Consider the following 24,460-nt stretch of genomic DNA (forward strand, 5'->3'; position numbering starts at 1 on the left):
TTGTGGTGGCATTCAGACCATAGCAGGACATGTTGGTGCTGCTCATACTCATCCCTTTCGTGGCAGCCAGTGGTTGGTGGAATGTGGGTGTGATTGCTGTCCCACAGCTGCTGCAACTCAGAGAACACTTGGAGCAGGGTGTGCTCCAAGCACCTCTGTCATTGCTGGGGTTGGGGAACGGTGGAAATACTGCCTTACATTTAGAGTTCAAACTCAGGCCATTTCTGGAGAACTCCTTGCAGACAGTTTACCATAACACTACTTGTAAAAGTGCTTCAACCTGAACTTGTGAGAAGAAATGAGGAAATAGTTTAGAACTGTATATTTTCTAAAAGCTCTAACTCTTAGATCCTGAAACAGACTCTGTGTATTGATAGTACTATGTATACATAATTCATCAATATGTTCTTCATCTAGAAGGATCTATACAGGGAGGCTAGGGCGGGGCTACTGGTAGAAGGGCTTGGCAAAATACGTAACTCGGCAGATGAATGCCATTCTGTTCAACTGGACCAATTCTGCAGAGTGCTTTGTGTCACTCTTCTTGGACACAACATGAGTTAGCATTCAGGAACATATACCTCTTGTCATTAACTCCGCCAGCTACTGGTTTTCTAACCCTTCCCTTCATCTGAGTGTCAGATTTTTCACTTGCAAATGTCTCTGGAACAACCCTTGTCATCCAGTAGGAGCAGAAGGAAATTGCCCTCCTTAATGAGCATGGGCTAAAAGAGGAGGAACACTTCCTGTCTTCTGTGAGCAGGGTTTTGTCCATCGTAGATACTGTTTGAAGTGCCTGAACTTCTCCTTCAAACAAACTGTAAAGACAGGGTCCTCTCTCTTCCTTCTGTTACTTGTCACAGCTGACAAGTGCCAGCTTATGTACTGAGTCTAAATTCCAGTTTGAAGTAACTGAATTTCTCTTACTCACATGGTTTCAGTTCTGTCCTGCAGGTGTTGACCTGAACTGCTGGGTAGTACTTCATAGGCTGAACTGTTTCCTTGTGCTACACTAGCCAAGGGCAGCCTCATTGCAGGAACACGTTTGTTTTGCACTGTTACCTACAAGCTGACTCCAATGGGTTTCTTACACCATACGGTTGTTCCCTTGTTTTCAGTAGAGGAGAAGGTTAAAGTAAGGGCTGCAAAATGCTTCTAATCCCAGGTCTAAATTAACGTGGACTCTAATGCCAGTATTGAATTTAATTCCTACTCTTCAGCTTCAATAGACTGAAAAGGCTGCTCTGTCATGGCCAGGTGTAGCCATGGGTTCTGAGTCTGTACTTTCTTCAAATAAAGCAGTGCTGTGGAATTCAGGGTTAAAATAACTTGTATATTGGTATAGTCATCATTGTACATTATCTTTAATAGAATAATAGCAAGGCCAATGAGAAAAATCCTGGTGTGTGTTGTGATCGTTGTTGTTGTTTTTAAATGGCCGATAGGGCAGCTTTAAAAAAAAGTTTTAAGGGTTTCAGTAATAGCTCAGAAAGATCCTGGAAATAGAGGCACTTCTGAGAACTCCAAGTGTGAAGCTGTAAAGTCTTCATATGCTAAAACAAAGAGTCTTTAACAGTTCAGTATTTGTCTTTTATTCAGCTATCTCATGTTGTTGCAAATCCAGTAAGAGCTGAAAACAGGCAGCCTCTTGACAATGCGCTTTTTTCTTTTTGTTTTTTTTTCTGTTTAATAATCATACACTAGATACAAATTTAGCCAATAAATGTTCATGTAGTATGTATGTATGTATAATACATGCTCAAAAGGGCTATTCAAAATGCATAGCAACCACTCGGCAGGGTTTAATTTTCCTTAACAGTTTTCCATTTTCCTTTAAATTTGAGATGGGAGTGGGGGGTAGCAATCAGAATTCTTGGCATAAATAGGATAATAATAAGGAAGTTCCTGGTATTGTTGATGCAACAGTTCTTAGTAAAGTGTGCAACTAAATTCAGATAAAAGAAAGTTTCTGATTAAAGGGATCATATGAATGAAAAATGTGAAAAGTTCTTGGAAATTTCTCACAGCTCTTAGACACAGTTGTGTTAATCATACAAGAAATTAAAAACTAGTTGATATTTTCATAACATGTTTATTAGTTTGGCTAACACTTTAAAAAATATATTTTAAAAATATTAGCATTCTGTATGACAGCACATATAAATTATGCCAGCCAAAGAGTACAGCAGGTTACATCATTCCCTTCTGTGACATTTATGAAGCCAACATCTGCTATGCATGATGGGTTGGCTTTTTCCAAAGCCTGTCTAAGGGTTTTACAGCTGGCTTTCCAAATATATGCCCTGCCACATTCTTAAAGTGACATGCACAAAAGCCACCCACCCCAACCCCCCACCCCCCCACCCCACCCACCCCCCGATCATAGGCAGGTTCAGATTTTCTTCCAGTTTTCTCACTTAGTGGAACCTGTTGGAGCATCAGTTCTTGTGTGTCCTGGCAGCGAAATTACAAGTGTTAAACAGATGTTTTTGTTACAATAACACTTGAATGCTCAGATTGAGATTGTAATCCCATTTTAGCATTTTAGTAGAAAGTTTCAATAGTAGCATAGTGCAAGGCTTGAGACTGCTGAATGCTGCAAAACTGAAGAATACAGAGGTAGAGATTATTTTTAAGTTTGCGATGCCTAATGATACAGATAAAGTGGTTCTTTGGGTTTTAGTGGGGGTTTTTTTGTTTTTTGGGGGCTTTTTTAACTTTTTCTGTTTTAGTTTTTTAAAATTTTTTTTCAGAAGCATCTACCCTTATAATTCTCACTGAAAACTGGTAGCTAGGTGTCTTCAGACATTTAATGGCCTGAGGTCTGGACTCTTCTTAGGCACCTAGACAATTTAGCTTTTGCATTGTGCACGGGAAAGGGTGGAGATGTGCCTGCAGGTTTTTGTGAGTGTAAGGAAGATATGGTTTTAGAGAACCATGGAACTAGAAAAATGCCAGATCAGGAGTGGTGATAAAAAAGCATCAGTCCTGACAGGCTCAACTGCAAAAGTCAAACTGTCTGGTTTATTTTGGCCTGCTAGTTTTTGGGTTTGTTTTGGTTTCTGTGTTTAACAGCACAAGTCTCCTGTGATGTATCAGTGAAATTAGTGGAACAACCTCATGCTCTTCCATTTGCTTCTTGATCTTCCATTTGTTTCTTTGTCTTCCTCTGCTACAAAAAATAAGTTCTTCCTGTCTAGATTGACAGAAAAATCTTGTGATATATGGGTGAAGATACATGCATATATGCATATGTGCATACGTGCCTGTGTGTGCCTGTGCATATATGTATATGAAGCATTCCACCCATAAATCCTGAAACAAACAAAGCCTGAGACCCCTGCAGTGCACCAAATCCTCCTGCAGCTCTGATACTTGCGTAATGCTGACAACTTCCCCCAAAAGGTTTTCTGTGCCTCTCCATTTTTCTGTTTTTTTGAGAAGCCAGCAAAGGTGAAAACCATGTTACCAAGAGGCATCCCAGTTTCTCTCACCTGACTGAAGGGATCAACTTCAGATTCCTCTGTAAAACCCACCTGCAAAACGCAAAGCTGCTACTGAGCCTGGTTTGGTTTCTTTTTTTTACCCTTAAGCTCTTCAGTGACTTGTGATACCTTTCCTTGGGGCAGTAGTGCTGCTTGCAAAAATCCAGTCACTTCGTGAAAACCCCAGACTCTCGAGAACGTGGGCTGTGCCATCACAGGGCTGCTTTTCAAGGAGGCATCTGTGCTTAGCATATGGCAACTATTTATTATAGCTGTTGCATTGAGAAACAACAATTCCCATGATAATTGTTTCTCGTATATCAAGATGCTTCAATCTCTGTTTCCCACAACATTCTGCTTGTCTGGTATGTATGTGCCAATGTCACCACAGTCCTAGCAGACAGTTGTCTACGTTTTGTCATTACTGAGGGTAAACAGACATGACTTGAGTGGGAAGGAGAGCAGGGGAAGTGGACTGCTAATTTTGTCTCTCTTTAATACTGCACTGTGAAAGAAGTACTGAATGATTTTTGAGTAATATTTACAAATCTCCCCTCTCTCAATACAGCCATCCTTTTTCTTAAAGGGCACATTGTTTAAGGGCATTAATGATTATTACTTGCCAGCGTGCAGTACAGATGATGTCTGGTCTTGCAAGGGGATAGAGAGATTCTTCCATCCCCTCCATCAATTACTGCTCTCTTTGTTATTCCAGAAGAAGCACTCCTGTGTTCCCTTGAAAATATATATCACGTAAGGACATTTACTCACACATGCATGCATACACTTTCAGCATCTAGATACAATATTTACCTTTTCTCCTTTTGCATACAGTAATCACATACATACCTTTCATATGCTACATGTCAGAATTGCTAAACACATACACTAATTTAGTTACGGGAGGGAAATTAATAAAAACATGCTATAAAGTAACCTCCCAATATCTCATCACCAGCAAGACCTCGACTTTTGCTGCCTGACATGGCTGTGGTGTTCCCCTGTGGACTATGAGTTTTGGAGAACATTACAGGGACATATTTTGAGACTGGAGAAGTTCAGTCTCTTTGCTTGCATAAGTCAGTGCAACTCTGCAGACTTTCAGCAGCAGTGTTTTGGCTCATGCTGGGTAAGATTTGATATATGAGATATTATGATGCTTCATTTTTTTTCACTCTTGTTTTGGTTTGTATGGTTGTTTGGAGGAGACAAGGGAGAAGATGCAGCTTCTATGAGTTAATTAAAGTGTATGATACCTGGAGATAGCTAAGCAAAACCAGTACCTGAGAATTCTGTGCAACAGATAGGTCTCCTGCACTCATCTCCTCAGATAGTCAGAGGCATTCCTGAGAAGCTGTAAGCATTAAAAATAATGATTTAATTTATATAAATGAAATTCAGGATTTAAGTTATACATCAGGATTAAGTTTGATGCAGAAATCAAGGATTAGGTGGAAAGAGTATTGACTCTTAAAATGTTTTAACATAGTCGTGCTACAGCAAAACTCAAGCATAACCAAGGTTTGATCTCAATTCATTCTGTGTGTACTAAAGCACAGAGAAGAGTCCATTATTTTTTGAGAAATTAGGTTCTCTTCAAAACACAGTATTACTCCCTTATGAAGGACCCAAGCTCTTCATGCCATGATTAGAGCTCTGAAGGTACTCAAGATTTGTGAATCTGACTTGTTCTTTTGTGTAGCACTGATGTGTTTACATTAACCAGAGGATATATACATGTCCTGTGTTATTCATAGACTCATCTTGTTGTAACCAGCTTCTCTGATTTTATGTTAAAACCTGAGATAAAACAATTTTGGTTGTCAGTTGAGGTGGTGCATCTCTCAGTGAAGTTACATGATTCTTCTGCTTTATGCTCTGCTAACCGGGTCTTGTATTTGCATGTAAAAGTCTGACTTCATAATGCTGCTTTATTTTTGGCCTTGTGCAAGCTGTTTCTAGTTGAATCAATAGTAAAACTGCTCCTTGAGGCAGATAAATATGTAATTAGTAGAAATAATGGAGCAGTCAATCAGCTGCAAAACCGATGCTTCATCTAAATGTGTGTAAGGCACTTTATTTAGTTGGCATGTTGCTAACATCTATTAAGTTAAATTATGAGAAGTGTTTTGAGGCCATTCACACAGAATGTGAAGCTTTTCATTCCTTATTTACATGTGTGAATATATATGCATGGAGTTTTCAACCCATGAATTAACTCCAAAGGAAAACAAACCACCAGATAAACACAAAGCCTAGGTTTGTGTTTGGGTTTATTATTTGTTCCCTTTAGAAGGCAAAGAAGCATCCTTACAGAATTTTCTGATTAATTTATTCAAGGAACTTAATTGATGTATCACAACACAGTGGTATCACTTACATGGCATTAAAAAATGGAATTGTGTAGTTCATCGTACTGAGAGCAGCCAGCTGAGAGAGTAACAATAAGTCAGTCTGGTCATTTTTATGACTTTGAAACATGTGGTCTCATTTAAATTGATCTCATGCTACTGAGTTTTCTAAATACTTAAATATTGCGCAGTGGTTTATTAATACTTGTTAACATTGGTAGCTCTGGGTCAATGGATGGATGGATGGATGATTATCTAGATAGATAGATAGATAGATAGATAGATAGATAGATAGATAGATAGATCCAAATCCTCTTGGAAATCACCATGTATGGCCAAACTTTGCGAACGCAGATTTGGGCAGGGCTCTCCCCACGTGGGTGTGCCCTTTGAGCCTACGCAGTGGATTTTTTAGGTGAGGCACAGCATGCACAGAACTGGCCCCACCGTTTAAGTCCTGAGGTCCATCTGCCACGGCCGAGCGAGCTTGGACAGTGACAGTGAAGTCCTCAGAACTGTCACAGCACCCAGTACTAACTGGGGCTGACCCTGCTGAGCATCCGAGATGTGACGGGATCGGATGGCAGAGAGGCATTTAACTGCCCGGTATGGTCTCCACTGAAATCACCATACATCTCAGAGTTTTAATGCAAAACCAAAATTCATGCAAAGCAGCCTCTGATCTTTCCTAGTGGAAGAGATGCTTTTAACTTAGCCCATCTGATCCTTTGTGGTTGGAATCTGGGGACCTTGACACCTTTACAGGGAGGCTAAATAGTGTAGAGTGGGGCATAGCTGAGGCTCAACCAAGACCTGTGAAGTGTTATCTCTCAAATAATGGATGTCTCTGCTCTGCAGCTCAAGGTCCTCTATCAGCTACTCTGCCAGGAACTGCAAAGGAGATGTGGGGTGAGAGGAGAATAGATAGGAGAAAAGAGTATCTCCATGTACAGAGTAGTTTATAAGTAGCATAAGAAAAGCTGGAAAAAAAATCAGATCTTTTGTTTTTCATCTCCCTACAAGCACAAAGTACCTTGTTACACTGCCTCATAAAGATCTTAAAGATGGTTTTGATACTTGAAACTTCCTCTGTCTTCAAAGAACAACAAGACTTTGAGACAGATATGTGGGAATTCACTTAGCCAAACATTGCAATTTTAGTTTGTCTGCAGTGATCTGCAAACCACAGACTCTGAAATGAGCAAGGGGTTATGTGAATGTTCCTTTTAAGTATTTATTTTTATTTTCTCTAGCAGAAGCTGTCAAATAAAGCATCTCCTGCTCTTCAGAGCTTTTGCAGTCTGTGCAGAGCTTCTGCAAGCCAGGGCTGTACTTAGTACACTTAATTAGAGTTTGCTTATTATAACAGTGGAAAATACAAGCTGGTTTTACTCTGGGAATTAAATTTTGCTGCATTCTATTCTTGGTTACCATCAGTTGCTTCCTAGTGTTGGCAAAGATGCTCATGAAATCTGGGCATGTCTGGAGCAGAAAAGGTTAGTAGATTTAACAAGGAGGCATTAAAAGTTGATTTAATAGAGCACTAGCCTGGACTTTAGCATATAGCATAATTTCAGCATTGCTCCAGGGTAAGTATTCAATTTTGATTTTTTTTTCATTCCAGACTAAATGAAACAGATGCCTCTCAATATTCGTCTTTGATAAACACTCTGAGAATCCTCTATCCAATTGTAAGTGATTATATGGCTAAAAATGCAGTCTGTAATAGAGAAAACAGATGTGGTGATAATTATCCCTGTGCCCTGCATATCAAACATTAACTACTGGTGGTGGAAAAAAATGGGTTGAACTCAAAACAAAGTGGGATTTACTGCACCAGGCCAGACTGGCAGTTCAGTTTGCCTGACACTACCTTCAGAAATGGGCTGAGCTTCATAATTTTTAAAGAACTCAGGAATGCTTCTTTATAGCATTACAAAGAATGCATAATGCTTCTTCGGTTCACTATCAGTTGTTTGCATATGATCCTTCCTAGTCAGGCATGGAACTCAGAGGGTCTTGAGGTTTCTAGTTACAATTATTTGAGTATTTTAAGTCTACAACCTGAATTTTCCATACAGTTTTCTATCCCCAAAAGCAGTAGCCAGCTGTGCTCTGTCTTTAGTTATATGGGAATTGAAATGCCTTGATAGGAAGTTTGAGGTTGGATCACTGAAAATAAGTTTTGCCTGTGGCTGTTATGGAAAATTCCATGTAGATGTGCAAGCTTATCATCTGATCTTCCAAGAGATTAGCACTAGCCAGAGTGACCAGGCTGTGTGCAAGACATGAGCCCAGGCTGGAAGGCTCAGTCCTTCAACTAAAATCACTGCAGCTGGTTTTGATTGCTCTTGTTTTGCCATCACATAGCTGAAGATGATTCAATTTGAAGATATAAGTGTCCAATAAATAGGCTGCAATATGAATGAATTTCTTCAGGGGTTTGGGGGTTTTTTTGGTTTGGGTTTTTTTTTTTTTTTTTTGATTCTTTCAAGAAGGATTTCAATACTGAAAATGTGAAACTCCTCTCTGAGACTGACAAAGGTATTTTGCCAAGATTCCCATCAGCTAACTGGAGGCATCTGACCTATGATGCCTAAGGGCACTCATCCAGCATTAGCTACCTGAAAGCTGCAGTTCCTAACTGGTGGTTTATTTTCCTTCATTTACCAATCAAGGACACAACAGCTATTTTCAGAGGGTAGTTCAGCCCCTCCTAAAATAGGTGGGAAAATAGTCTCCCACAGGAGTCACTGTCTGTAAAGGAAGATTATAGTGCTATCATGAGCTACAAGCCTGATTTTTGGTGGCTTGGTTACCTGAGGTGTGTTATTCCAGTTAACCTCATGGTTTCCTTTGCTTCTGCTCAAAGTAGGATAAAGCCAGTCTCTTCCAGAGAATTATTCCATTCACTTAAGACCCAAATCTGCTCTTGGGAAGTGCTCTTCTTCCTCTGACTATTAGAAATGGGCATCTTAGAGAGATAGGAATGGGATGAAACCAGATTAGCTTCCTGAAGCCTTATATTGGAGGGAAGGGAGAGAGGAGCTTTTGCAGAGCCCTGGAGCTGTCCTGTTCACTGGAAATCTCTTTCTGGAACCTGTTGCTCTTCTGAATAAGGCAACCTGTTAGTGTTGCCATCTGCAGGACAGAGGTGCCTCACCAAAAGCTTTGGATTTACCAATCTGGTTTTCTTCATGAAGTGAAAATATATGCTATATTGATTAGAAAATAGACTGCTGTGACATCTGAACACAGACACTTATGCATATAGGCTTAACTAAGTGGGCTGCTTCTATTTTGAAAGCTAAATATAAAAAATATTGCCACTTGCCAACATACTGCTCCATAACAGTGGCCTTGTTTATGTTAGTCCTAGTCACATTAACACAAGTTAGAAGCATGTGCCACTGTCTTCTGATTTACAGGTGAATGTGTTCATCTCTTTGAGTTGTTCTGAATGGTTGGTTGATAAGATCAAGTTACTGTGCTAGACTTATCACTTCAGCTCTTCCTCAGCTGGCCAGGCTTTGGTGAGAAGCACACTCTTGGGATGGACTCACTGATCTGGGATAGAGAGGTGTGACCCTGTAACACAAAGTAGCCAGAGGCTGGTGGTTAAAATACGAAACTAATGTAAACTGCTTATCATTGACAGGTAGGTAAACGTTAGAAACTGGGTGAACTCACCTGTGTGAAATTTGTGAGAAATAGGTCAAGGCTATGCTGTCTGTTTACCTGCTTTAATCTCCTCCAGGGCTCAGCAATTTATCATCCTCCCAGAGTGAAAGCCCTTCTCAGTACAGAAGAGTGGCCTGAAGTTCCATGGCCAAGGACCCTTAGGACACACGTTTCAGGTCAGAAAAATCTAATGGGCCTTCTGAGTTTCAAATATGTTTGTCTGCAGTTTATTCTGAATATATTTGTCTGTCGCTCTATGCATATCAAATATACTCACAGGATGGTGTCCCAAGGGATATTGTTGGGGCAGAAGAGGCTTGGGTCTTTTGCAAATGTTTACAAGTGTCCCATATGTGCATTCATAGAGCAGGAAGGTGTGATATGTTAATGTGAAAAGCCATGTGCTCTGCTCTTTTTGTAGAGGGAAAAAAGGGACTATTGGAAGCTGAAGGTCAAGGACACAGCTGAGACCAGGTTGGGCTGGTCCCAAAAACAAGACTCTTCTTTGCATTCCTCTGCACCATGTGCTGAGCAGCAGCAGGAGCAGCCACTGGTTTGATTCAGCAGCAATCACTCTGCTAGCCTTTCATTAGTGTTTGATAATTAGTATGCCTTGTGCTCTTTCAAGAGCACCAGATCAGTCCTCACAGCTTTTGCCAGGCAGATGGTAACTTTCATTACCTGACCAGGTCTGCTGATCTCCTGTTAGGTATCTCACTCTGCACAGTTCTGCAGTCAGATTGTATAAGGCTGCTGAGCATCCCTAGCCACAAACAAGAAGATTCCTGTTTGATTTTGAAAACCATGGCTTGGACAAAATCCCATTGTTCCATCTTCTACAGATATCAACTTTATGTCTGAATTTTTTCCAAATACTGTCAAAAGAACAAACTGCAGGTTTAAGCTCACTGTGGGCAGTGAATTACCTCCCTCATCTCAAAAGCCTTTTGTTTTTCCACAACTCTGTGGCATCTTTTAGGTCTCAGAGGGGGAATTACAAATTGTAAATTTCTTTACAGGTCCTCCTTTCACACTCCTAAGAGTGAAAAATAAAATGCTGCCCAGCATTTTATTTTTGCAGCAGGGCCATCCCTCTGCCTCTGAATAAACATTTGTGTGAGGGCTCCCATTCTTGCCAAGGTGTTAGGATAACATTCTCATGCTGATTCCCCTGTCCTCCTTCAGCATCCCGGTGCTGGAGGTCCATTTCCGAGGCTTTGAAATGGTCATGCTCTCACCTCATCCCATACACATGGAAATCAGATCACCAGAAGGATCAAGCTTGTAAATGGAATGGGGAAGCCAAGAGGGGCAGGTTAGGAAATTATGACTTTCAATGTATTGATGGTTGGGTGAAGAGCTTCACATGGACAAATGGCTGTGATGACAATGGAGAAGGCCTGGTTGCCCGAGGGTTGGGGACACTGCTGAATGGCTTGGGCCTCTTTTCTTCAAATTCCACTGGCCATTCTACCATTGTATGAGCAAAAGCTGGAGCTGAACATTTGAAAGTTTTAACTGTTTGCTGATTGTTATACGCTGAGGACAGAGGATCTCTTATCAGTAGCAATTGTTTGTGTTCAGATACAACAGCTGATCGGGGAGCCCACAAACCTGACAGAAGAGAGACGAAGGGCTTCAGCACATGAGTGGCATAGGCATGGCAGCAACACATTTCTGGTAGGACAGGCCAGTGCCATCAACCACAAAGGCAATTTGTAGCCATTGTGTAAGACACAGAGGGGGTTAACTGAGTGTACAAACATCTCCTGCTTATGATGCTTCTAATTAACCAGAAGAACACACTCCCACGTGGTGTCAGGGAAGCCAACAGCTCTTGCAACTGCACAGTAAGGAGAACAAGGCTTTCTCTGTCCTCCAGAGGGTATCTGGGAGTAGTTATTCCCTGAAACATGTTGGCAAGCCCTCCAGGCACTGACCATCATGCCCTCCGTTCAGTATCAATACTGCTTATTTTCTGAACAGAATGAGCAATGAATCCTTCTGCTCATTTAGTTGCACCTAAACAGGGTCTTTTCCTGGCAAAATCATGGTGGAAGGAATATTCTCCAACTCCTTGCTGCTGTAGCTGGTCTGAGAGTAATTCCCAGTGTAGACCTGGGAACAGGTCTATAAGCAGGATGTTTGTATCAGTTCTCAACTTCCACAGCTGGGATACAGAAATAACTTTTCTCTTCATTGCTGAATTGCAGAGCTTAATTCTGCAGGAGTGGATCTTTCTTTTGAATTTCCTTCACTATATACTTCAGCCATGTCCAGGGAAGGCCCTAGACTTTGGTTTGGTTGCACTGTGAGTGCTGCTGTTTTGTTTGATGCAGATGGGAAGCAGTACAGGAGGAACTTAGGTGTGAACAGATGTGTGGCTAAACCCACACCTCTGAGAGATGAAGACACCTCTGTTCACTCCCGACCTGTAAGACGGAGTGAATAACTCAGATTAGGTTTGAGGTGTCTCTCTAGTGACAGAAGATAAGGTCCATGTTGCTTGTTTAGGGAAAAACAAATTAGGTACAGTGAAAGGCCTGAAGGGAAGGAGGGAAAACTATCCTGAGAAAGACAATACATTCAGTACTGCCCTGACCCTGTAAAAGAGAAAGGGGGCAGAGTAAAGGCCTGATCTAGATTAGATCCAGAGATAGGGTTGTGACTGCAATAAGATAATCTTCAAAGCTTAAGCCCTGGCTTCAATATTTGTTTTCTCATCTTGGGTAGGAGCTATTTTGAAGACACTGCTTGAGGCATACCTTGAATACAAAATAGCATCAAATTCAAAATGATCAAAGAAATAGATAGGAATAAGTCATTTGGGAGTTGAGAATTTTAACAAATACTAAATGAAATTATACAGAAATTCCAAGATCAGTCAAGTAAGGTATCTTTAACATATTTTATCATGGTTAGATGCCTGTTAGTATGGGTCTTTCCAGCAAGTGTCTTTTGATACAGTAGAAAGAATCAGCAAAAGAGCAATTCTCGTGGCTGTTTGAAAAACTCCTGGTTTTTGAAAACTGAAGTAAGAGTTGGATTCCTGCCTGAAATCCTATATGACAGGCTGTCTTTCCCTGGGTGAAACCCAGTGTTCAAACATGTGCACATCTTCACTATACCCAAGCCCTTTATTGTTATGGATTATTCTTTTTAGAGGTCTCTGAGGACTTCTAAGTAATTTTCTTATAATTAGTAGTACATAGTGAAGTATGCACAACAACACTCAAAATGGGAATGTTCCTCATGTTGCTAGCACACTCCTTTCAAGGGGTGTCTGGTTTGGGCTGGAGGGTTTTTCTAGTTCACGTTTGTAGAGCTTTCCTTACATCAAAATAGAACCAAGAGAAAAGGGAACAAAATCTTAAAACTATTCTCTTTCCTCTGCTGCTACTGTGAAATATGTTCCCAAGAATGAGAGCAGGTCAAATTATTCAGCATTGGTATATAAGTGCTTTGGGAAGGGTTACTAGGGCATTTCCATTATTTGCTGTAGTTGTTCAGTGGTTGTGACATTTAGACGGTACTTTGAAGAAAATAGCCTGGCTAGTAAATGACAGCAGAGAAAGGGGAAGGCAAGCAAATGGAGAGGAGGGAAGTTCACACAGATTTCCTGACAAGATGAAAGGGTGAAGAAAACCCAGTGAGTTCTTATTCAAAAAACATTTTGGTGGCCTCTATTTGAATGAGAGAACTGTTTCGTAGCACGCTTAGCAACTCCTTAGTCCTGTCCAGGAGTATACTTCACCAAATGTCTGCAGTGTTTAACACCACAGTCACCTTTGTAATGTGTGATGAGAATTATTTTTACAGCTGAGCTTCTCAGGAGAGGCCCACACATGGTATGTAAGTCCTGGTGGGTTTTAACACACTTGTGTTGCACTAAAGAGGGAAACGTTGATCTTCACCATGATTTATAAAGTACACAAACATATTAACGTCCAAAGTTTAAACTAAATGAAAAGCAGCCTGAGAATCTGGTGTCCTCTACAGGGATCCCAGTATGTGCATGTGGAGAGATGAGGACAATGATAGTACTTTCCGCTGACTCTCACCACAGTTTTGGTCTTATCACCTTTCCCATATGTCCTCCGGTGTCACAACCAGCAGAGGAGACAAAATAGTGATGGCTACCCCAGATGGACAGTGTGAGAATGTAGCATTTGTACACAGCTTCAATAAAAGATTCAGTAAGTCTCAGTGTTCTGATATCAGGTGATGGCATAAATATTGCCAGGTATTTTATTAAAAATTGTGAGTGTGGAAATGAAATATTAGCATGAAAGAGAATCTTGTGGGGGAGCACATTCTTATTTTGAGTGTGACCTTGGGAAGATTGCTTAACCTGTCTTCTGCATCTTTATTTCCCAACTCTAAACCCATGCTGATATGTTCCTGCCTTATTTCCTGGATTGCATGAGCAAATCAATCAACTCTGAAATTCAGACACTACAGTGATATAAATAGAGCTGGCCAGGAAACTTCTCAAATCCTTCAACTTTATTGCACATCAAGATAAAACAATCTTTCAAAGTTTGTTTAGTGGATTGGTAATTAAAACAAATATACATAGAATAAACAACATTTTGGCAGTAAGTGTGCTCCTATGTGTTGTGGATTCATATTCAAATTGCCATTAAATCCATAGAGGGTCTTGAACTTTGGGCTTTCCTTTCCTGGAAAACTGTTCAGAATTGGGGTACTTGGTTAATAAAAGCTGTTTGTGTTAAAGAAAAAATAACCCAAAACATAAAAATCGGACAGGCTCTGAACATAGTAAGAATAGAAGGAATGTGAGTTATAAGTGCAAAATTTAAATATGGACCAACTCCTGTAGAGAAGGCAAGGCACAAGGGGGAAGAAGAGAAGGGAAAAAAAGGGAACACAAAAAGGTCTGCATATCTATAACCAAATGTGTCTTTTCCAAATCAAGTAGAAAAAAAGCATCACGAAGAGTGCAACACAGCAGGCTAAGTGTAGACTGAATACATAAACCTGTCTCCAAAACACTGAACAGGGAGGTGTGAAACAGACAAATTTAGAGAAAGGAGAGCTGTGTCAGCAGTAGCATGAAAACATAGAGACTAACATAGCCTTGTTTAAGAGAAATTAGAGGCAGGGAGAGAGGAGAGGGAGAAAGTGTTGATGCACTGTAAGATTATCACACATTTCTAAAAAGGTTTGAAAGAACTGACTTCCTGCTGTGGGGTTCCTCTCATATTGGTGTGAACAAGCATCACACTATCACCTGCAAAGTCTTTAAGTGCAAGTGGTGACACTTCAGTATTCACAGCCTGCCTTAGAAAATCCAAGGGAAGCAAAAGAAAGATGAAAACCATGCAATTCAAAAGGGTGTTGCTTCCATTGTTCTCCTTGCTGCTTGGTTAACTGGGAATCCCTTTGAGCAACAGAGAGGTCACATCTGCCCAGATGTGCTCTGCCTTCACCCAAGTGCAGGGCCATGTGGAAGCGCCTCACCACAAACAGCTTTCATGATAACACTTCAATGAAATCATCCTGCTTGGAAGGATGCAAGCTCTCATCAAAAAAACATGACTTTAGCAGAATATATATCCGCAAGAACAGTACCTGTGGAAGATGATTACCCTGTGACACAGCAGCCAGCCCCTTTTACAGAATAGTCAGGACTGGAACCACTCAGGACTGTCTTGAACTGAACAAGGGCTTCATGGGCTCCTGAGACTGAGTGTGAGTTACCAAAGAAAAGAATGGATATATCTAGGCCCTATCCAGCTACGACCTTGGTCATGACTGATGCAACCTGGTCATGAGCTCCTGCCAGTCCCAGTTCACTGGCTTGAGGACTGAATGTGCCATCAAGTCTATGAAAACCTGAAGCTGAAGGAAGACACTGTGGCTGTGACAGGAAGGACCATGAGCTTCACAGTGTAATAACAATGAAGAGATCATGCACCAAAAATGGAGGGAAAGGAAAATTAACCTGAGTTTTTGACTCTGGGTAAAACAGTTGATCAGTAGGTTCATTGGAGGATAATGATGAACTCAAGAAAGACGTTAACCACATGAATGTGTTTTGCTGCATGTATTTCATACCTTGTAGACAGTGCTGGACCACTGAGCAATCCCAAAGAAAGGCTTGTCTTCGGAGGGACACTGTGCTGTCTTCAGCAGGAAGCAATGCCAGTTCATCTCTGTCATTGTACTGTGTAACAAGAATCTGGAACAAGCAGGGCTAATCAAACTCCTTTACTCAGATAACACAATACAAGTAACAAATCCTAGCTTCTTTTCCAGGAAGGAATATGTGAGAGGATTTGTTTTGGGGCTACCAGGAGCATGCTCTGAGTATATGCTTGTCTAGTTTTAATAATTATCTCTGGTTTGGATAACCTCATTCATTTGATGTCCAACCCTACAAAAAGGACAGAAGTAAGGATGAGAACTAACTTTGTGATCTGCAACCCTACAATTTCCCACAGCCATTTTCAACAATTAAAAAGCCATTCATGTTCTTGATTCTTCATGAGAGCAAGACAATTTATATAACCATCACAAAAAAAAAATCAAACAAACCTCAAATGCTTTACTTTTCACTATTATTAACCCCTCCCCAGCAAGTCAGCCCATTTCTTTTTTGAAACAGTGAGATACTGTGCCTGGCTGACACTTACTAAAGAGCTGTTTGAGCTTGCCTCCCCTCCATTTCAAGAAAAAGTTATTTTCCTCTTTTTAATGAAAACTCACTTTTTTTTTCTGTGCTCCTTTATTCACTTATTTTTGAGGCCTTCCACCTCTGTTAACTGTGGGAAAAGGCTTGCTTTGCCAGGGTACAGCATGCATTGTAAAAGTAATTCAATTTTACACCATAGCAATGACATGATCAAGGGAACTTTGAGCAGGCTTTGTGACCAAGAGCATTTAACAAGTATGTGAAAAGCTTCCAAAGAGCCCTCATGAAAGAAAGAAAGGTTATAACAATAGGAGAGGCAGTTTGATAGTGGTAAATTAAGAGTCATAGGAGTGACTCTAATCAGGTTAAGCTTTAAAGAAAGAGAAGCACCTTTATATCTCTTGGGTATAGGCCTGAGTGCATTAAGAACTGTTGAATTTGTGTTGGGAAGTACACAAATACCTGTGGCACTCAGCACTTGCTCCTCCTTGGGCTGAAGAATTCAGCCCTGTAACGAGAAAGACTTTCTAGGCAAGATAAGTAAAACATCAGAGCTTGGCTGAGTATACTGGAAAAAGAATATCGAGTATTTTTTTAGTTTTCATCAATATCTAGACCTCTTTAGAAGTTATTACCTTCCATTTTTTCCCTGTGGAAACCTGGCAGTGCCAGTGCAAGCATGGGGTCAAGTCTGGTGTGTAAAAGCAATGATGAAACACCCACACATGTAACAAATTTTTAAGTTCTGTGCAGCCTCAGACAGATTCTGCCCTGAGCTATACCCCAGCAAGGTACATCATGTACCACATGCACATGACAAATATTTATACATACTGTGTATTCATAGGTACACCAGGTGGAATGGTTCTACACATATCATTAGAACATAGAATTGGTAAAGAATGTGCATAGAGATGTACACTTTAAAGGTGAATCCAGCTATCTAAAAAAGTAACACAGATACAAATAGGTTATCAAGGTGCTAGGACTAGTTTTGTTGGTTCTCACATATGCCTTAATCAACACCTTTTATATACGTGTAACTGTGAAAAATGCTCAGGCTTTATTTTACCTAGGAAAAAGGTTATAACTTTTCTTTGTTGAATAAAATAAGAAATGACAAAGCTGGGGCTGCCTCAATTTTGCGATCGACAGGGACACCTACAGGAAGACAAAATTAACACATGGGCATATTGGGTGTTTTCTGCTTTATTTGTTCACAGCTTGAGCCTATTACCTAATAGAGACACAAGAAAATGGCCCATCTGTTTGCAGTGGGCAAATGTGTGAGTTGTACTCTCTGGGGCTGCATGGGAGAAGGGTTGCTTTTCAAGAATGTATTTACTTTACTTTCTGTTTTCTCAACGGTGTGTATAACTCAATACTAAGAGGCTAATTTGTTTAAGAAAACCAAACCTGACTTCTTCAGTTAATTGCTTACAGAAAAGCTGTATGTATTGCATGGATCCTGTGTGCTTTGCTGAGTGGACTGGAGTGGCTTCCACTATGAGACCAGCGAGGATGTGTAAAAGCCAGCTTGATGGCAGCAAAGTACTCATTGTTCCTGTCCTGCTTGCTCTGGTGGGGCTGCAGCTCTTGGGAAAGATCAAGGGTGTGTAAGGAGTGGGAGAGAGATGAAAGTCTGTCTATCAGGGGTTGGGGATGAGGCAGCTGGGAGGGAAAGTCTGCTGAGGGGCATATGAGATTTGGGATATGATTAATGCTTTGTCAAAATGTTAACGAGAACAGGATCTGGCAACTGAGAGGAAATGCCTATGTGTTCTCTTGCAACCAGCCTCGAGCTGGAATAGGAGCCTATGCTCGTGCCAAAGTGAACACAAGCATTTGCATGTACATGAGTGGAAACGCTGTAATAGAAAACATGGAATTTGGAGACCTGCATCCTGCTGGAGTCGTTCCTCCAGTGGGAGCTGGGTCTACTTTGTAGCTCCTTTTATCAAGAAAGAGACAGAAGAGAGTTTTGGTAAACAGCAGCACACTCTCCAAACAATGGCAGCAGTCACTGTACCTTCTCCCAAGAAACTTTACCACTTAGGCTTTTAAAACAATTTTTAAAACTCCTCCAGTCAAAATCGCTGATGCCAGAGGTAGCCTTTACTTCTTTCTAGTCTGTAGGGACAGAACTGCTTGAAGGTATTAGCTATGCTAAGCCTCTTAAATAACTATTAAACACATAAAACTCTTAAATGCACACAAATCCTGTGTAGCAAATGGCAAACAATAAGGTAAAGCTGATCAAACATTATACAGCAATTTAATCTATGCAATTTGCATAATTTTGCCCAACAGAAAGAGGCTATAGCAGCATTGCTTTCTGAAGAAAGGCAGAAATCCTGTACCAAACAGGTAAACAATCAGGAAGGAGGATTTTGTAAGTTCTCAGTAAATTCCTGGCATATTGACAAAGGGAGTGTGATATAATTGCAAGGGATGTGATGTAGTTGAACTGGAAGAGACAAAAGACAAGTTGAGGGCTTGAAAAAAAGTAATTTTGCAATCCAGTTAGGGAATTTAGAGCAAAGGTCGATTATGTACTTTTAGCTCTGTCCTGTGTCATTTCAGTAGACTTAAGTGTTGGCAGCCTGTACCTGAGCTGCAACAGACAAACTGCAGCTACCTGCAACATTTGTGCACATGTGGCACCTTCACATTTGGAGAGATCAAAGTATGGTGACAGTCTGCTTTACAGATGGTCACAAGGCAAATGAGGACTCTGGGCCACACCATGCAATAGCCTCCTCAGGGACTCCTACAGAAACTGTTTTCACTGGTCTACAGTCTGTAAGGTGCGCTCATATTTCCAGAAATAAACCGAGCACAGAAATAAACTGAGACTCTGTAAGACTAAACTAAACTCACATACTCACCATGTAGATATTTTAGTGACAGGAGCTGTACGACTTACTTGTAAGTAAATAACTGGAGGCTGCATGTCACTGCAAAGCCACCTGCTTAGGGTGAGTCCCTACACTTCATGAATTTACACCAGGAGCTCATTAACAACTTAGTGCTGGGTTGCAAAGCAACCTTGTTTTTTTGGTTTTGGGGTTTTTTGCAGGAATATCCACTATTATGTTCCCAGCAATCTGGCAGCCATCAATGCCTTGATGATAAACTGGAAATCTTCACCTTCTCCTGTCCTCACCTCTCAAATGACCCATGAAAGGGTCTTGGACATCAAAGAAATCCTCTTCCATCCTTATCCTTTGGACAGAAAAACTGATGAGATTTAGCACCCATGTGGGAATATGAGCATTGGTAACTGGGGATTGGTAGGGGTGAAAAATGGTTGGGGGAGGTGGTGATGGAAGAGCCCAGAAGATGAATTACCTGGGGAGGAGGTACATACTGAATTGTGGTCTCCATAGCAAGTGTGAGAAGACAGGAGAGAAATTACTTCCGCTGCCCCAAATAAAGATCAAGGAGTATTTGCATTCAAAGGGGTTGGGTTGTGCACATACCTCTTCAGTCACTCTTTTAACTGGAAATCCTCACTAATTAATTGCTCTGCAAATTCTGCTTCTGCACATCATATAACTGAAGGGCTTGCTTGTTTCTCCAGTACTGACTGCATGTGTTCTTTGTCCTACATCTTGCTCTTCAAAGCTAAATAAAAAGTATAATGGAGTTAGATGACAAAACTGGGGATTCTATTATATTTTTAAAAAATCCTCCAATTCCCATATGTGAAGGTGTAGGCCTCTGTGCTACAACCAAACCAAATGTCCAGTAAGAGTTATCCATTGTTATTCCTATTTTTACCCCATCAATATAAGGCTTTATCTTGAATTCACTTAGTAAACTTGTGGGCTTTTCACAGCACCTTAGGCAGACTGAAGTGGAGCTGATGAATAATCAGTGATGCAACAGCTGTTATCCAGAGATAACAGAGGACTTCAGGCTGCAGATGTGCATGGGGTCAAGAGAGACAATGTTGTGCATGAAAAAGTCATACAATGGAGTTCTGTGTATTTTCTTCAGATTTCAAGAACAAAGAAGCAATGATCTTTTGTCTGCTGCTGTCATTCCCTGCTTCACCATTAAGGTAGTTTTCCTTTTTTTTTTTTATTTAATGGGAGGTATTTTGAAATAGACCCCTGTCAATCACACCCTGAAAAAGATGAGCCCATCCATGAGTGGAAGCCTTTTAAAAAATTTAAAAATACTAAACATCAAAACTCGTGGCAGTAAGGTTAACATAGCACTTTGTATACATGTTATTTGGATATATTTGATTCAAAGACAGGTTTGGTTTTAATCACTGAATATGCCAAGTTTCAGAGGACAAATAAAAAATTGAAGAAAACCAGACTATACACTTGTGTTGAATAAAGATCTTTCCAGCCTTCAGCAGTGGTCAATAGCACCATGTAAAAACATCGCTAGCAAAGAGAGACAGTTCTTTCTGTGTATCCTCCTGGTGTCTGGCATTCTGTGACTTAAGGATTTCTGAGTTCAAGTTGCATCCCTGTGTTGATTGCATTTATAGACTATTCTTACCTAGATTTGTCTCTTTGTAATTGGTACTATATGGGAAGAGATACTTCCCCTGTTTGTTTTGACCTTGCTGTCACATTGTTTCAGCAAAAACCCCTAATATTTGTATTGCGAGAAGTGGTGAATAACTTTTCCATTATTGCCTCTCCATATCTGTCAGAATGTTACATATCTCTGTTGGTGCTTAGTTAGAGTCTGTTTGCTTAATCTTTCATCTCTCAAAAATCACCTGCTGCTTTTAAGCATCTTTGTGCATTACTTTGTCCAACCTCCAGCCCAGCTGGGGCAGCAAGCACGGGGCAAGCGCTGTGTTGTGCCCTTGTTCTCCAGGACAGGCTGAGCTTGCCTCAGCCACGTGCAGGTCCCCAGCAATCTGGAGGGGAGCAGGCAGCTCCGCCCAACCTCTCCGGCAGAAGCGCCCAAACCTCTGCAGCACTGCCTTGCCAAGTGAAAGCACGCAAGGACAAATTTGTATAGTGGTGTGCTAATGGGCCAAGCTTGCCAGGAAAGTCAGCGCACCTCGCCGGAGGCTGAGCATAAACCTCTGTCTTCCTCTTGTCAGGAAGGAGTGCAGCTGTGAGGACACGAGCTCCCAAGCAGAGCTCTATGCCAGCTGTGTGCCCGGGAGCAGGGCATGCTGCTGCCTGCAACCACCCCAGCCCAAACCTCTCCCTGGAACTGCCCACAGGCTGCACTGCATGTTTGGCTGCCTCCCTGTCCCACATCTCCACCACCCTGCCATGGAGCCATTATGTATTTCTCACCTGAGAGCTTTAATGAACTAATTACATTCTGATTGTTGGGATTTTTTTTGTTAAGGAAGTGCTCACAGATCCTTTCCCCAGCTAGGCAGGAGACAGAGGCTTCATCCTCTGTGAAGCATCCCTCACACTGAAGAGAGAGACAGAGTTGTTGGTCTTAGTTGAGAAATTCGAGTGAGAACACACAGCAGCTATGTTCCCAGCCCAACTTGTTATTTTTTATGGTTCCCACCCCCAACAGAGGACAATGGCTTCTGTTGCTCTTACAGTCCATGGGAAGCTGGTGTTTGACAGTACACTCCCAACACTTCAGTTTTGTTTTTCTGTTTGGGTTCTATTTTACCGTTGTTAGGATTTTAGCTCTTTTTTGTTGTTGTTTTGGGGTTTTCTAATTGCCTTCTCCCCTCCTCCACACTTCATTCTTTTGGTATAAGGCTGCCACTCACCAGCTGTTCACAATTCCTTCACCCCTTCTGTTTTTCAGCACCATGCTACCATGACTCAAAGGACATTTTATTCCTTGCAGGAAGCTTCCCATGCCCACTGAATACATTTAAGAAACATACTTTTCTCTCTCTTTTCTACCTTGGAGGAAAGTTATTATATCTGTACTCCTCACATAATTCAGATTGACCAATCTATCCTTCTCAGACTGCCTGAGTTTGATTTCTTGGCTGTTTTTTAGATCCTAGAATGACTTATTTTTCTCTCTGCTTGAAAGAACAAGCTCATCCACAAAGTGAGTACTCAATAAATACTTTTCAACAAAAACTTCACTTATCAATTCATAAAACTGACCTCTGGACCCATGCCCTTTTTTATTTGGTTTTGTGTAATTAGATTGTTTTTTCTAGGCGGCAACTTGACCAAAAATCGGCATATTCCCACATAGCAAATGGTACCCAAAAGAGGAAAACAATCAGTTACATGAGAGTTGTCTGCCAAAGGGAAGAATACTTATCACTTGGTGATGTGCAGAACATGGTAGCTCCCACTGTTGCTAAAGGGAGAAGAGTCTGCTGAGCTCCTCTCAGGAGAGTACTGTTCTAATTTACAACTGAGTCACTTGTTCACTTGTTAAAAAACTCATCTCTTAGGGCAGTGACTCTCAAAGACAATAATAGTGGCCACATGCAGTCACTAGGGAACTCATTGCAGCCACGAGACAAAAAACTTGCTCTGATTGTTCAGTTCTGTTTTGACTTAAACTGTCAAAAATGTGATCACCATTAATTTACTGTGATGGCACATCACAGCTGCTTGGCTGAGAGTCACTGGTTAGTCCTATCTCTCTTTTAGGCTCTTGGAGCAGGAGTGTCCAAGCTGTAGTCTAATGGATTGTGTCAACTAGTGTGCAAAGTCATTCTAGCATCACACATTGGCATTATCTCTCTAATGTTTCAGTTAAAAGCACTGATGTTTCAGTTAAAAGCATGACAGCATGCAAGGTGCTCCATGGCTCCAGAGGAAATGGGAACCATCAAACTTATGGAACAGATTTTGTCTTGTAAATAGAAGTAAATCATTCAGTCTCCACTCCCAGCTGATCAGTGCCTTCTGCAGTCTAGGTTCCCTGTCCCTGGCTTTCATGTTCCAGGTCCATCCTTTGCCTGCGGTGCAACCTCACAAGCATTGAACCAACCCCAAAACTGTTTTTTATGCAGAACTGGCCATGGCAGACTTTGTGTGCAAAAAAGACACCTCCAATGACTCCTAATCTGAGAGCGTCTCACAGCCAGGTTGACTCAAAACCAACCTCCTTCAAAAAAGATCCTACTGATGACATGGCTTCTCTTTCATTGCTGACAGAGAAGGACAAAATTAAACACCTCGAACATACTTATTTTCCAAAGGCAAAGTTGCAAAATATAACACAACAGATGCACATATATTGTTTATTTTTTACTAGTTTTCCTACTTCTTTTCTTGTCTTTTTCTTTAGTCCTTATACACCTTCTGGAGGAGCCAATGTGCAGGGAGAATCAGGAGCATGTTTCTGAAGTAGAAACTAATGGACAAAATCCTCCCTGTTTTATTGTACAATGTGCTATACTGTTCCCTTACCTTAACTGTTCCTCATATAGAACAGTTTTCTCTCCTGTAAATGTTTACCTTTGCATTATTTTTTAATAATTTATCAGCATAATATCAAATCCCTTGTCTCTCTAAAGTCCAGCTCTCTAGAAGCATTTGCATGTATGGCTTAACATAAGACTTGCATGTGGTTCAAGACTTGCAAAAAGTAACCCAAAAGAGCAAAAGCAACTTGACTGCCTTTGCTTTAAGGAAAAACATTGACTATAGACAAATACTAGTAATATCCTAACAGTGAGAAAAGAAGGTATTGATTTGCTACTGATGATCTGTATGAGAACTCCTTGCTAAAGGAAAATAGAGGACCCCTGAAATTCCTGAGACATGACTAAGAAGTTGGTTGGAAATCCTTATAAAAAACTGCAGGCCAGGCAAAGTGAGGCACTCAGGAGAGGCTGCAGGTGAGTTGATTAACTCTGATGAAGGAAAGTCAGCAACAACCTGAGTAGGCCAGAAGCAGCAGTGGGAAATAGACTCTGCTCCTGGGTTTGGAACTCTGCTCAGGGGAAGGCAGGTGAGTCTCCTTGTAAAAGAGTGGACAGCTCAGGACCAGTGCAGCTTGGACAAGGAGATGCCAAAGACTAACATCTGAATCTGTGTCTTAGGAAGAGAGTTTGAGATTTCTGGTCTTGTAAGCCCTTTTGATATTTGGACAAGTAGACCAGATATGGGTGCATGATCTGTGTAGGACATGTACAAGGGACTGGATTTGCTCTCTATGCACAGACCTGCAGTGTAGCACTCAGGCTATGTTGTTGCTGCTTGAACGTCAGTTTGTCTCTCCATGAATGCTGGGGAGTCTCCAGGATAAGTGCGGTGAAACTACCCAGATGTACAGCATCTTCAGTGGCTAGTGGAGGCTAATGTCCTGCCCACGAACTATGAAATGCTCCTGGGAAAAAGAGGTGCTGC

At 41.1% G+C, this 24,460-nt stretch overlaps 1 long non-coding RNA gene across 2 annotated transcripts in view; it reads right to left on the reverse strand.

Moving 5' to 3' along the window:
- Nucleotides 1-2,381: 2,381 nt before the first annotated feature.
- The window catches only part of LOC139668401 (uncharacterized), a 33,380-nt gene continuing 11,301 nt past the window's right edge, over nt 2,382-24,460 (reverse strand). Inside the window, exons 2-4 of one of the 2 annotated variants that reach the window (XR_011697049.1) lie at nt 19,658-19,802; nt 15,599-15,722; nt 2,382-4,839 (exon numbers count right to left, since the gene is read on the reverse strand). This is a non-coding gene — a long non-coding RNA (uncharacterized lncRNA). The remainder of the gene's footprint in view (nt 4,840-15,598; nt 15,723-19,657; nt 19,803-24,460) is intronic. The other variant, XR_011697050.1, reaches the window with a different exon arrangement.

The sequence above is a fragment of the Pithys albifrons genome, chromosome 2 (genome assembly GCF_047495875.1).
Source record: "Pithys albifrons albifrons isolate INPA30051 chromosome 2, PitAlb_v1, whole genome shotgun sequence".
Lineage (NCBI taxonomy): Eukaryota > Metazoa > Chordata > Aves > Passeriformes > Thamnophilidae > Pithys > Pithys albifrons.